The following is a 15583-nucleotide window of genomic DNA, read 5'->3' on the forward strand; positions in this document are numbered from 1 at the left end:
CCTTGGCCACAGTGCTGTTTATTTATAAACCAAAGCACTTAAATCCACTCTTATCCTGGACTTAGTTAAGGCAAATGTTCCCAGGCAGACATCACAACTCAGCTCTTCTCTTTCACAGTACCACACAGAGCTGACTTGGGAAGCTGGGAGCCCCGCAGGAAGCCTCATACAGCAGAGCCACCCTGACAACCTCAAATCCTGGGGACTCAGCATGGTAAGTGGCACTTGCAGAAAAAAAACATGATGGAGCCTGATGCTGAGTGAGAAGAGCTACTTTTGCTGCTCAAATGATTAGCCTGTGAGACAGCCAGCCACCCTGACCTCCTGTCTAGAAGCCTACAGCAAGACTCCCATGGAGACTACTTGCAAGGGACTATCTGTCAGGGAGCACAGGCTAGACACGTTTGTACAAGCAACACTGACACTCTCATGTTTTGCAAGCTAGCCTCTGTGCTCCTTGCTTAATGTCAGCATTGCTGCAGCCAGTAGTACTCAGAACTTCTGTGGATACCAGTGTGCTGTACCCGAGAATTAGGCCACCCTCCCTGGAGAACAGATGGGCTACCACCAAATACCTTTCTGTCTGCTTTCTGAAGACCAAATCTATTCCCTCCTGCTTTTCTTTTTTTTAATATAAAAAACCCTGCTCTTACTATGCTAACATACAGCAACAGCATAGAACAACCCATAGGTGGAATGATACTGGAAAGGGAAGGACAGACAGCAATATTGCTGGAGAGGTTTAGGGTTTAGGAAGCACTCACTTCCTACCACGTCCCTGCCCTCCCTGCTAAAATTATTTTAGCTTATGCAGAAGGTTTGCTGGACTGTGACTGCAACCCTGCTGCTCTGTCCTTCGTGTTTGGATAGCAGGGCATGGAAGGGACCAGAAGTCAGGAAGCTGGGGGTGCAGGCAAGCTCTGCCCACCTCTTTGCCAGATGGCCTGTATCCTTCAGCCAAAATCCAGGGCTACAGCCCCCTAAGCCCCTGTACCCTGGACCCAGCATTGCAATCAGTGATCCCACCTATGTCCACCCCTCCCCTCTGACCTCCCTGCTTGTAGGAAGGGAGAAATCTTATCATCTAGGGCAGGCTTCTTGCTCTGCAGAAATACCTAGGCAAAGTTGGGAGTGAGCTGCGGGGAGTATAGCCAAAGACAAGGAGGTTACCTCTAGGGCAGGGAGGGCAGGATTGAAAGATTGAGGTACAGCAACCACACCAATGTACTAAGGAAAGGCTTGCAAAAGAGTCTAAGCTTAGCTAACACCATCACTAACCAGTGTGAACTTTAACTGTCCCTAGTCCCTAGATAAGTCACAGAGACGAATGAGTCTTGAATGTGTAAGGCAAGGACAGAATGTCTACTCAAATTTTCCATACAGCACTGATCTAGTCGTGACATCTGCCTGAATGGAAAAGTTATTTCCAAAAGATTAAAACTTTATAAGGATATCCAGTCCTAATTTGAGGATATTGAAAGATTGCAATTCTACCTGGCAGTTGTTCTTACTGTAAAACACACTCCTTATCTAAACTAATTCACCCATTAGCTCTTCATGCTCCTCTCTGAGGCACTCAGGAGTCTCATCAGTATCTAGTATTTTTCCTCAGGGAAGAGTATATGCACACAGATCAGCTCTGCCCACTTGGGCAGCTATTTTATCTTCAGTAAGGCATTTTAAAGCTTCTTTATTCTCTTTCTACCCCTTTCCAGTTTTCAAGATCTCTTTTGCACAATGGAAGACCCTGTACTCTGCCCCTGATCCTTCCCATACCACACGCAGGAAGGTGGTTATCCCCTTGCACCCTCTGCTCTTCCCTTCCCACAGCACCCAAAAGTCTTACTAGCCCAGGTATAGTTTGTACCCTGCAACTCCAACTCTTTCTCAAAACAGTGCTTTCTAAAATACCACTACCCTTCCCACAGAGATTAGCACACATGTTCTGGAGTCTAAATGTACTTACTTGCACCACACAAGCACACAGTTTTCAAAAGGGTGCTCCCTAGCAGCTTGGCTGTCCCTGATGACCCTCTTTTGATCTCTTACTTAACCAATAACTGCATCACCCAGACTTGTGTCACTGCTAGGTGTTTAGTGCCAGTACTGAAGAGCAGTGAGTCCCACACTAATCCCTGCAGATCTCTCTAGGACAGGATTGATCCACAGCAATCAGAACGGTATGCCTCTCTGAATCCTTCAGCCAAATCCCATGGCAACTGCCACATGGCCTGGCCCAGAACTGATCACTGTGTGATCCCCTCAAGTCACTGAACTTTTTGGTAGGTAAGTTATAAATCTGGATCCACTTGCTCATGTAATTAAACAGAATAAGTAGCAACTGCTTTTGAGCTGAGGAACTACTGCAAGGACTTCCTCTATCTTGAGCTGTGGTGAACATGGCTGTAACACTGATAGCAACAGTGACTGCCAGCAACAAGGAAAATGAGCTCCAATAGAACAGTCTGACACTACACTCCTATTCTCCACTACTGGTTGTTTACTGGAGAGAGGTACTCACCATTTCCTGGTATTATCTTCAGAAATGCTTCCCTCTTTCCATAACTAACTGAGATGGTCACTCAGCCAAAAATCCCCTTTCCTGATCATGGCTTTTTAAACATTCAAACAAAATCAAGCAGCTCCTACTTTTCACTCATACCACTCTACCTCCTTATTACCTCCTACTAACCTGCTACCAAGCAGGAACACACACCCCATCACTGCTGCTGGCTGAGGAGGTAACAAACAGGAGTACATGTACACATACACACATTCTTACACCCGTCACTGCCGCCACCCCAGCTGAGATGATGGTAACAGAAAGGAGCACACGCACATACACACAGACACGTGCATCTTGACAGCACCACCCCCAGCCAAGGAGCATGTGTGTGTGTGTGTATCAACACATGTGCACACAGACACACAGTTGCACTCAGTTAAGCAAGCACTGACTTTCGAAGTTGGGATTCTGAATTGCAAGCAATTACATCAAAATATGATTGAAGCATGGGGGGATTGTGAAGAGAGAGAAAGAAGCAAACCCAGGAACTCACCAAGTTATCTGTCTGATAGCATTAAAACCTCAAAGGTGACATTTTCTGGAGTACATGATTTTCTAGAGTATGTTCTAGGCATTTTTTTTTTTTTTTTTTTTTTTTTTTTTTTTCCTGCTCCAGTTTGCAGCTTCCCAACTGTTTTCTTCCTCACTACTTAAAGGATGAATTTGGTGGTTTTGCTCTGAAGTTTGATGAAACACTTGTAACACTGTCACCAACTTGGCCTGTGAGTTCATCTTGAAAAGCAAAGCTCCTGTAACACATGCATTTTGTAAAATTCAGTGGCAGTAGTAAAGCACTGGCTCCAGCTCTCATTTGCAAACTCATTCAACCTCCTGTCCCAACAGGTCCCTGCTGCTCACAGGTGACACACACAGTGGCTTGTTTTACTGTTGTATTTCAAGGCCAATGAATGCCACGCACCTCTAAAGGCCCCGATGCCAGGGGAATACAAACCAGAGGTACGATTCCTAATGCTAGTAGAGAAGGAAGGGAAAAAAGGATGAAAATACATCTGTGCACAGGACAGAGGGAGTAGGTTAGAGTCTGTGCTCTGCCTATAAGTCTGAAAGCAACTAGTAAGGAGAGGAAAACAATTTTTACCGACTTACGGCCTCAGCAAAAAGATTTGCAGGTATACTGTACACAGTGGGGCAGCTGCAGCTTTAGAAGCACCTGGCAAAACTGGAGCTGCACAACTATCCAAAACTTATCCACAAACTCTCACAGGTGCCTGGCAGAGAGGCAGCTTGAGCTCTGTGTAAACAAGGAACTTCAGACATCTCTTTTTGCACACTGAAGAGACAGGGGTGCTGAGGAGCACTTCTACTGGGATCATACACAGAAGATGAAGGCTAGAGCATAAAGCAAGGCATCAACAAGGGCTCTCTGGTACGTCTGGCCACTAATGGCATATAAAACCTTAACAGCAAGTCTCACACTCCTTTTGAGCAGACATGGTACATTTTTTTCTGCTGGCACCCTGGGCTGTTCAGTGCTTGACTTATTGACCACTGGTGAGTGGCAGCTCATTCTCTGAGCAGGATTATTTCCCTGAACTTTTGCACTAATTTCTTCAAGCGGCAGCAGCCAGGCTCCCTCAGTTTTGCCTGTAGCTCGCATGCCACTTACAAATGTTAGAGCACATCCAGCTTTCCCAGCACTGGCCCTCCACACACCCTTGTCAATAACTAGCACTTTTATTGGATGCACAGTCGTGGGGATAGCAGCATTCAATAGCAGCAGTTTAGCAGCTCCTCGATATTTTTCCTGACTTTGACAGGTTGGCGTTTCAAGATGATATCCACTTCTGAGACTGGGCTTCTGAAGAGATGCCAGATGTTCAGTGGGGCTCACAGTGTAGGGGACACTCCTGCACCCCTGCCCAATTGCTGTGCAGCACCTATTTCCTGCAAAGCTTCCCACTAGAGGGCAGAAGGCAGCCAGCCAGGACAGACACCCCGGTCGGTGGGGATACCCTGCAGCTCTCTCTGCACACTGGCCATTCTCAAAGAGCAGTTTGTAAAAGCAGCTGTACCCTCTCTGATCAGAGCGGTGTCCAACCCTACAGCTCACCTCTGCTAGAGGCCAAAGCAGGTGCCAAGGGAAGAGCACACAAACGGGGTGTGAACAGTGAGATACTGCCCAGAACACCCTCAGTCACAGCTTTCTGAAGCCAGGATACTCTCCGAGCCGTAAGTGGTATGTATGCACGAGACATGACTGATGCACACAGTGGGGAGGAGAGACCTACTCCACTTTCAGAAAACAAGTCCCTGTTGCCAGCAAACAGGAGAGATGAACTGGGACAGCAGCAGATTCTTCATCAGGTTCTGCAGCTCAGGCATCAGGACAGGTAGGTGGGCCAGTTACATGCTTTAAGATGAATTGCGTTGAAAGTTGACATTAGCCTCCTTTGAGAGCCTCCCCAAGTGAAAGTGTGACAGAGCACTCAAGGCTTCCTAGAACGCTTACCTCTGCCCTCCAGCAACTGCAACTCCTGCAGCCTGGGAAGGACAAGTAAAGCAAGCTGCACTGAAGTGGTTTAACACAGTAGGATGCAGAGGCCAAGGGCCATGACAGCAACCTCCTGGGGTCCCCAAGGACAGAGCTAGGGCCAGGGCCACCAAATGCCTACTGTGTATCCAGTCCCCCAGCTGAGCTACACAAGGTGGTGTGCAGTACAACAGCCCTGGTGCTGACCAGCAATCCTCCTCCCCTTGCCATGAGAGGCATTATGGCTCCCCAGCATCCTGGCTGACAGCAGCTTGCTACTAACAGCACACTTCTGCTAAATCCAGAGCAGACTTCCGCTACTGCAAATTGCAGTAGGCTTGACAGATCCCAATTCCCAAAGGAAATCCCAAAACATGAGGAAAAGGAAGACAAAACTCCCCAGGTTGCTACGTCCCTTCATTTCCTGTAAAGTATTGCACATCTTATGTAAGCTTTCCTACGCCTTAGGAAATCCAGCTTGTTTTCCCATGTGACTATTCCAGGTCCCCTCCATCATCCTACTTCCTTCCAAGTGCCTTTAGACAGACCAAACCCAAGACCAAAGCTCGAACATTCTGGAGGACAGGCTGACAGTCTTCCTTTTGTCTCTGAGGGTTATAACAGCAAAGGAAAACGAAGCCCGTGCTGGGAAGAGGTTCCTTCTCCCCACAGCAGCAAGCTGGCCACACTACGTGGGAGGAGGACAAAGGCCTGCTGGAAACAGCAAAGAATGTCAGTGTCAGCAGGGTATACATAACCAAGATAAAGATGACATCCTCAGTCAGGGCAAATGGGAAGCAAAGAGAAGAAAACAGTGTGAGTAGAAATGTTCACCTTTGTCTTCATGTCTGGCTGCTTGCAGCTGTTCAGAGTCCTCCTCACAGCCTTTTGTCCTGGTTGGCACACGCCCCCTGGGATGGCCATTCAAGACAGACTGCAGCCTCTTTTCAAAGAGGCCAGTGCAGGCCCTGCCAGTGTAGCACATGAAGTGGGGACTCAGCACCACTGTACTGAATTAGAGCACCTCATTTTTTGATTTTTCCTGTTCTCACAGGAGAGAAAGGCCATCCCAACAGCCATCATTGTTCTCATCTGACTAGGCAGTCCATTCTTAACTGCATTAAATATCACCATCTCACTGTGTATGTACATTTATCAGACATGCCCTGTTCTTATCAGCCCTTGGATGACTGCCTTTAATCTCTGGGCAGATGATCTCAGAACAGCTCTGGTTTGGTCAGAGACTTGCCCTTGAGCTTGCTGCACCCAGCTGCTCTATTAAACACACTCAGAAGTAGCTTTCCCACTGCAAGGACCATACACGAGTCTGCCCAGGAGCTCTGGCTGTCACCCAGAAGCCTTCTGGGAACAGCTTGCTCTCCCATCACAAGCTCTTAGCACTCCTCTGTGGCCAGATATATATTTCAGAGTATTGTAATACCACTGAGATGGCATGGCCACTCAACAGATGCATAGGAAAGAGCAGGTCACCCCCAAAGAGATACAATTAGGACAAGGCATGGCAGACTTATCAGGCTGGTCCAATGCACCTACAAGATAAGGAGGTTCAGAGAAGGGACAAGAACATTGAAAGACTGTGTGCATGTCTCAGCTGGTAGCAGTAGCTACTAGTGATCACCAGCAACAGCTTCCAGAGCTGCTTGCTACCTGTGTGACAGCAGCCAGGTGTGAGGGAGGATCGAGCACAGCCAGGTAATGGATTCACTGATTTTGTCTGAAAGACTTAAGATGCACTCAGCATTACAGAAGAGACTTGTTAGACTTACCTAGGAGCATATAAAAATCTTTCTAAATACCTAACATGATGTGCAAAATCGTTCTCTTCCCCAGGGCTTTCAAAACTGGTATCTGATAGCTGTAGCCAAAACAGGTTTTGGACCAAACACTATGTTTCTTTCACAGGGTTTTAACAGGTTATGCTTTTGAAACATCCTTGTTAAAAGAGACCAGCGAAGGTGCATTACTGAGTGTATACCAGCCCTAAACACAACGAGTCATGTGAGGAGAGGCAGATAAACCAGCAGCAGTGCTGTGCTCAGGCTGCATAGTACTTTTCTTTCCAAAAAGCTACATATATATACTACAGGTTGCTTTTGTGCTGCCAAAATGTCAATATGCAGGCAGTGCACATGGAACACTGCATTTCTAAAGAAAGACTGTCTGTTCAGGACAAGAGCTAAACATTGAGATGGCTCTGTTTGTTTGCTGACAATGGCATAGTGAGGAAGAGTGGGCTGTTCAAAGCAGGAGGGCAATGAAACAGAGGCATGAGAATGCATGGCTTCTTCAGTGCAGAGGTGACAGCATCCCAAAGCAGGACAGAACAGGCCCAGCTGCAACGGAAAAACAGCTCTCGTACAAATGCTTGATCAAGATCAGGGAGTATTCCCTGTTCTCAAGCATCCCCTCTAAGCACAGACATTTTCAATCCAGTGAAGCTGCTTGGGATCCCCACTTGTCAGGCTTGCAGCCGACTGCTCCAGAGCATGTGTGCTTTCCTCCTCGAGGCTGCTGAGCCATCCCTCTGAGGTTTGCACGTGCCTCATCACATGGGCAGTATCTCTCCAAGCAAATCACTTCTAAACAAGACAAATGTTGCTTTCACACACCAATGCAAATGCAATACTGGAGGCAAGTGGAAGATAAGCCTGTATGATGAAATGCTCCCTTCCTATTCCCAGGCATATTTCTCTAAGCACAACTGTCCTTTGCAGGCTCCATAGATACAGGCAGCTCCACACTTTTTGGACTCAGCAATACAGGCAGCCTTGAAAAGAAGTGGACCACTGTGGTCTACTAGCTGTTTGTGTTGTGGACTTGTGTCTAGGACACAAACTCTAACTGCTATGCTCATATCCAAGGCTGCTCAGTGTGGGACACTGTACACAGCAGATGAAGAGACAGCTTAAGTCAGTATATAACCTGAATGCCACCTCCTGACCTGAGGACTGCTTCCTCCTGAGAAATGCCACCTCCTGACACATCCCTGCTGTGGACTGAGGGCTCCCACATGCTTTGCCAGCCTGCAGGGCAAATTACATACAAGACGTACGTCCTTCCTACCCTCATTTCAGGGGCCATTTCTGCCAATGTGGCTAGTCACATCATGGGAGGAAAGAGCAGCTGCTAACGCAGCCACAGGCCTACCCAGCACCACAAACTCCCAAGCAGAATGAGCACTGCCTGTGTATGCAGCCAGCGCAGAACCCGGGCAACAGGAAACAGCCTGTCAACATTGGCAGGGCTATTCCTGCCCCTCCTTCTTAGCAAGTCTCCTATTTCCAGACAGAATTCAATACAGAGCTCTGCCCAGCAGAGCATATGAACTAGCAGGGACTGAACCTACCAGTATGGAGAGTTAAGGCAGGTACCACTGTTCTCTGAGGCAAGCTACAGCCTTTTGCACATCCAGCTTTCCTCTGTGCTATTAACACTTTCTTTCTGAGCCAAGCCACTCTAGGCAAGAGCTGTTCCATCTCTGATGGCACTGGCACAGTCCTGGATCCAGCACAGCTACCAGCCAGGCTGCTACTGTTTTATCACAGCTTCATGACTGCCTGTAAAGCTGCACTAAATGCCTCCCCTCACACAGTACAGCTCTGCTCCACAAGCTTCCAGCCTGCCCAAGTAGGCAATATAACTGCACTAAGGCAAAATGCAAGGAACAGGTGCCAATGACAAGGCAGAGAACGCCCAGCTCTCTGCTCTGATGGGGCTGCAGCTTCAAAATTTTAACTGACACATTTTGTTACTCGTGAGGCTTCCCTGCACACTCCCAGTGATGCAGTTTTTAAACTTCTCTCCTTCTACCCTTCCATAAATACTAAATGACGTTGCCCAACAGGTTCAAAAGCTAAGAGGAAAGACTATAATACTCTTGGCAACTGCATGTTTCCCAACAAAATTCTTTTCCTACTAAATTTAATCTGATTCAAAGTCAGATACAAACCTGGCACCTCATAATGTAATTTTACAGTCTGGTCATGTTGCTCTGTGCTAGAAAAAGTCAGCAAGAGAAAAATACCCTACCAAAGCATCATAGCCTAGTATTATCATCCACAGGATCTGCACAGGCTGTAACACTGCTATTTTAACAAAGTTGCTATGCTGTCTTCCCAGATGTAGTCAGTCTCTGCTCACAGTGTCTTCCCTACTAGTTTTGCTTAAAATCTTTTCCTTTCAACCAGTTTGCAGTTTGGTACCCACCCATCACCTCAGACCCCTGGGTCTCTGTGGACTACTTACCAGGTGAAAGCAAAAGTGATCCAGGGTGACTAAAAGTGAGTTTAAATTTTCTGCATGGAGTTTCCCAACAGGTTTCTAAGCTGTCTGATACACAGGTCTCTTAACCCACTGATCTAGACCAGTGAGGCCACAGTGCTGACCACACATAACACAAGGACTTTTGTCCAAAAAGTGGGGGAGCTATGAAAGGACAGTTGTTAAAATCACAGGAGAACAATCATTCTGCATTCAGTGTCAAAAGCAAGCTCAGAGGGTGAAATAGAATCCTGGAGATCTGCCTAGAAAGACCCTGTCAGCCACTCTAATGTGTCACTGTCACAGACATACCAGACATCTCACATACCCCATGGCAAGGAACTGCAGCTTACCTGGTGCTACAGACCGCCTTTCCTTTTAGCATAGAGACGCCTGCAAGCACTCTAGTGTGTGCTGCTTCTTCTTGTCAGTCAACATCAGAAATAGCCCCTCCTGGAAGAGATGTTCATCTTGTACACCACTGCAGCCCAAAGCTGCTGGGATGTTTCTCCCCAGTCGTGCATGTGTTTCTAAGGCTTGCTATGGCTTGTGCTAGATCCCTAGCTGAGGGAGGGGTATCATGGTATTTACCTGAAAACCCCAGCAACAGAATAGTGCTTTGCACTCAGGTCGACCCCTGTAACATCAGGTTTTCTGCGAAAAGGCATCAAGAAGCATAGACCTGCTGCCCTGCAAAAGTAGAGGAGCTGCATCCAGGGAGTGGTCTAAGCCTCAGCAGGCCAGAGCAAAGGCAGTTTTCCCTTGAGGACGTCTCCAGGCAAAGCAGCTGCCACCTGCAGTCATTCATGCTCACTGGCACTGTAAGATGTCCCAGCAGGCCGCCAGGCTGCCCAGCAGGCACTGACCCTGCTCTCAAAGGCACTGCAGCTTCGGCTCAGCAGCATCAGACAGTTACTCACAGGCTGACAGGGCCCTGGGGGCTCTAGCAAGCAGCACACAGACTAAGCAGATGACACTCCATGCACCTGGAGTTGCTCACTTCCAGACACTGCCCCAGTGGAACAGGACATTCTTCCAAGGATCACTGTGTCCATCCAGCATCTCAGCAAGCTGCAAGCAGAGCCAGGAGGTATCATGACAGACATTTCATCTAGCAAAAGGGTCCATGAATAATAACTTGCTGTGTCTCCTCACCATATCACACTAGTACATGCAGCCATCCAAAGACACCCTGACTAAGACAATCTGAATTTGTAACATACATGAAAAATTCAACACCCTACCAAGCACTTATTCTCTTTAAAGCACATTTTTGTAGTGCTCACTGGAGCACCAGAGTGCCTATCAGAGAACCTGAGAAATGGAGGGACAGGTGGTTTCTCATATAATCCTTCCCACCAACCTGTGGGAATCTGTCGCTGAAGTGGAAGATTTCCTGCACGATAGGTGCATACAAAGCCACCTGGTGCAACAGAAATGGTCCTTATGCCCATCATCTCAGTATATGTCAGCCAGGTCAAACCTGTATGTTCAAATGCAGCACCCTTGCTTTCTTTCCAAGTACTCTGAATTTTATACAGGAGGTCGTTAAACATTTCTAAAATGAGTCATCCACAGCTCTTCTACACAGCCTGTTAGAAAAATGCATGTCAGTGCACATACCTTGGGACTGGCCCACAGGCAGCTCTGCACCAGCTAAATGAAGCAGAAGAGACAAAAATGTGGCTTTTTTTGGTTCACTGATCAAACCGTAAAAGAAGCCTATAAAAGAAATAAAGCTAGTTCAAGCCCAGAATAATACTGAAAAGTTTTGAAAAGCCATGAGGGGATACCTCTAAATCTGACCCTATCTAACACGTAAGAAGTGGTTAAGAAGGGCAGGAAATAAGAGCACAAGTGACTGTGAAATTCTAGCGAGTTACAACTTTTAAGAGAAGGACAAAAGTGAAGGGACAGCAACATCAGGAGAGCAAACAACTAAAAGCCCAGAATCTGGACATACCAATAGGATACCACTCAAAGGAAAAACCTAGTTTAGAAATATCTGGCAATTCCTTAACAGAAATGATGTGAAGGCATCAGTCAATCCATCTTAATGCCCAAAGGGAGGGGCAGCACAACAGCCTGGCTAGATCGCACTATCTTCAGTTCCCAGGCCCAAGAAGCAAGCATCTAAAAAATGAAACCAAGTCAAGTTACCAAGAGATGAACAACAATGTGCAGAAAGAAAACCAAAAACACAAGCCCAGAGAAACCAAGGCCTCCAAAGCATTCATCAGCTTCTTAGTAGCATTACATTCACTGGTGCTCAGCTTGCAGCTATAAATAGGCTGCCAGTTCAAAGATGAGGTGAATCCCTTCCTCTAGATAATCACATATGGAAAAAAGGCAAAGGAAGCTGTTCCCCTGGGCAGGCTGAAGAGCACTGCTACCCACTTACAAAAGCATGAGGCCTTTTATTAGCATGATTCCTTGGGTGTTATCACCCTACTCTTCCCTCATGTAAGATATAAAAGACTGATCAGAGATTCGACATCAGAGCGTCACTATTGCTCCAAATCATAGAATCATAGAACGGTTTGGGTTGGAAGGGACCTTCAAGATCACCTAGTTCCAACCCCCTGCCATGGTCAGGGACACCTTCCATAGACCAGGTTGCTCAAAGCCCCGTCCAACCTGGCCTTGAACACTGCCAGGGAGGGGGCAGCCACAGCTTCTCTGGGCAACCTGTGCCAGGGCCTCACCACCCTCACAGGAAAGAATTTCTTCCTCATATCTAACCTAAATCTGCCCTCTCTCAGTTTAAAACTGTTACCCCTTGTCCTATCCCTACACTCCCTGATAAAGAGTCCCTCCCCAGCTTTCCTGTAGCCCCTTTAAGTACTGGAAGGCTGCTATAAGGTCTCCCTGAAGCCTTCTCTTCTCTGAGCTGAACAACCCCAACTCCCTCAGCCTGTCCTTGGAAGGGAGGTGCTCCAGCCCCCTGATCATCTTCGTGGCATCCTCTGGACCCGCTTGAGCACATCCATGTCTTTACATTGAGGACCTCAGAGCTGGACACAGCACTGCAGGTGGGGTCTCACAACAAGAGTGGAGTAGAGGGGAAGAATCCTCTTCCTCAACCTGCTGGTGGAGGGGATGGAGATAAAGAGGTGAGGGGAGACACAGGTCCACAATACCTGGAGACCTCAGCAACTATCCAGTATCCTGGAAGCTGCACAGACCATCCAACATGCTCAGAGCACCTAGCCACACAAACACAAGGCACATCTCCAGCAGTGGTAGGGACAGGGATGCCCAGCTGTGCTGGGTTTGTGTGTGTGGTGGGGTTTTTGATAGCAGGGGAGGGGGCTACAGCAGTGGCCCCCTGTGAGAAGCTTCTCAAAGCTCCCCTGGTTCCAACTTGGACCCACCTTGGCCAAGGTTAAGCCAATTAGTGACAGTGGCTGCACCTTTGTGATAATGTATTTAAGCAGAGAAACCTGAGAGGAGGAGTGGGAGTTGTGAGGAGCACACCTATGCAAACACTGAGGTCAGCAGAAGAGAGGAGGAAGGAAGGGAGGGAGATGCACTGGTTCAGAGACCCCTGCAGCCCATGGAGAGAGGGCAAGCTGTGCCCCTGCTGCCCATGGAGGTCACTGGTGGAGCAGATGCCAACCCGCAGCCCACGGAGGACCCCATGCTGGAGCAGATAACTGTGCCTGAAGAAGGCCAGGACTCTGTGGGAAGCCCCTGTTATTGTAGTTTGGTGCTGGGAGGATTGCAACATGTGGGACAGACCCATGCTGGAGCATCTCAGGAAGAGTTGCAGCCCATGTGTCACATCCTGTGCAGTTGAGGGAAACAAGTGACTTAGACTGGTAAATTCCCAATGGAGTGGACAACAGTGAGACAAGTCTCAAAGTCCATATGCAGACATTTATTATTTCCCACAATGTACTAATTGGATATATGATAACTGACTAAGTATATAATGAATTATAACAAATGATATAGTATGCCTTGTGTTACCTAATGGAAATAAGGAAAAAGGGAAAAAATAATAGAGATAGGGGTAGAAATCACCAGTCCAGGTCCCTGTGTCAGTCCTGCTAATGAGAGTTCAAGAATGCATTCATCTTCTTCGCTTCACTACTTCCTTTTTACTCCTCACCCCCTCCTCAATATATAGACACTTTCCTTGGGTAGGTCTCCCAGGTTGACCTGCCTATCTGTGTATGGGGAGGAGTAAGGTGCTTCATGGGATGATGTAAGTAGCACAATCTTGTTAATCTTCATTAGCATATGCAGGGGTGTCAGCTTTAATATGCATTTCATGGATAATGAAACAAAGGTCATTCACCGGACAGATGGCCCTTGAAACTTTACAAGATGCACCAGAGCAGAACCGTCTTGTCTCCACAGGGTTCCCTCCCCCAGCCGCATCCTATACTATCCAGGCAGTCTTATCAGCTCCAGCCTCCACATTATCCACCCCGTGACTATAGCTTCATTACTTGCGAGTGTTTGAGACATTCCTCTGCTTGGAGGGCCTCCACTCTCCCCCAATCCCTTATCTTTACCAAGTCTTGTTTCTCATCCTTGTTTCTCTCAGGCTGTTTTTGTTGGTCCTTGTTTTGGGGAGTCACAAGTCATCTCTTACACAGTGGGAAGGACTCATGTTGGAGAAAGTTTGTGGAAGACTGTCTTCTGTGAGAGGGACACCATGCTGTAGCAGGAGAAGAATGTGAGGAGTCCTCCCCCTAAGGAAGGAGTGGTGGGGCTGACCACACCCCCCATTCCCTGCCCCCTGTGCTGTAGGAGAGGAAGACGTAGAGAAATTGGAACCACAGCTGAGCCCAGGAAGAAGAAAGGGGTGGAGGGAAGGTGTTTTCAAGATGTGGTAATAGTTCCCACAGTCCTATTCTCTCTGTTAAGTGTTGTTGTTGTTAGTGTTTGAATTAAATTGATGTTCTTTTTCTTCCCCTAATGAATCTGTCTTTTGCCTGTGACCATAATGGGTGAGTCATCCCTCCCTGTTCTTAGCTCAATTCCTGAGCCTTTTGCTTTTTTTCCTTCCAATTCCTGAGTGGAAATGGGGGAATGAGCAGCTCCATGGTGTTCAGTTGCCCTCTGGGCTCAAACCAGGACACTAGCCCAAGAGCAGCAGTCCTGCCTGTTGCTGGGTAGGAAATGCTCAGAGCTGCTCTCTGGACCAAGCTGACACAGGAGAAGCAGTTCCACCACTGTCACTGCAGATATAGTATGCCTCCTCCCAACACCCGCACTAGAGCAACAGCCCAGCATCACCAGGATTCCCGTATTCAGCCCCGTGTGTCCTACAGTACATAAAAAATCTAGGCCCCCTCAGCTCCCTACCAACAAGCACTCATAGCCAACACAGCATTTCCCAGAGCCATGTCACGATACAGGGAAATCCCACCCCATCTTAAGTGAACCTTTTGTCCACTGCGACCCTGGCAACACTGTCTGGAAGAACCATTTTGTAGTATCACTGGGGCTGGCTCCAGTATCAAGTACACTGTCACACTGAGGGAACAGGAGTATAGTTTGGTCCCGTCCACAGAAGCAAATACCAGTCACTGAGGCCCTCTGATGTCACCTACATGTAAAGATGCTTGTTTAAAGGGAATAACGAGTTGTGATGAGCAATTCCACACAGGACAACGTGGGTCTTTACCAACCTGAAGTGCAGTCAACTCTACTTTGTACAAGGAGGAAAGACAGCCCAGGAACTCATGTAGCGACAGGGAGAATCAGAATAGGTTTGTAACCTGAAAGAAGGAAGAAGGTCTGGAGGTCTCCCTTTCAAGGCACCTGCCATTGATGGAGGAGGCTTTTGCTTTAGAAAGGCTAAAGAGCATTGCTACTCAACCACAGAGGAAATCACTGCAGTGCTTTTGAGTAGAAAGTCAGAGGTAATTATTGAGGTCCACAACCAACTACTGCTGTGATTTCTAGTACTTATCTGTCAACATCCATGTGAGGCTAAACAGTGTGATTTCAAACTGCCATGGTAGCACCCATTGCACACTATCTACAGCTGGCTTCCATCTGATGAAGGGTATATGCCAAGCCAGCACTAGTTTCGTTTTTTTAACGTCTACTAAAATTGCATTGGCAAATTTAAATACGGCTTTACAAGAATAATCCCTGCTTAAAATTAGAATGTAATTAGAAAAACATGTACAGGTTAGTTAAAATTGAACCTCACTGAAGTTACTCCTGCCCTTATCCAGAATATATACAACCCTGCCACCCTTCACGTTGCAACAGGCAAAACA

At 47.4% G+C, this 15583-nt stretch overlaps 1 long non-coding RNA gene across 1 annotated transcript; it reads left to right on the forward strand.

Annotated features, from left to right (window-relative positions):
• The first annotated feature begins 91 nt into the window (after positions 1-91).
• Positions 92-14259, forward strand: LOC113478679. Its single transcript, XR_003398110.1, has 3 exons — positions 92-214; positions 3183-3523; positions 13894-14259. It is a non-coding gene; the product is annotated as an uncharacterized LOC113478679 (long non-coding RNA).
• Positions 14260-15583: the final 1324 nt, after the last annotated feature.

The sequence above is a fragment of the Athene cunicularia genome (assembly GCF_003259725.1).
Source record: "Athene cunicularia isolate RWA chromosome 3 unlocalized genomic scaffold, athCun1 chr3_part1, whole genome shotgun sequence".
Taxonomy (NCBI): Eukaryota; Metazoa; Chordata; class Aves; order Strigiformes; family Strigidae; genus Athene; species Athene cunicularia.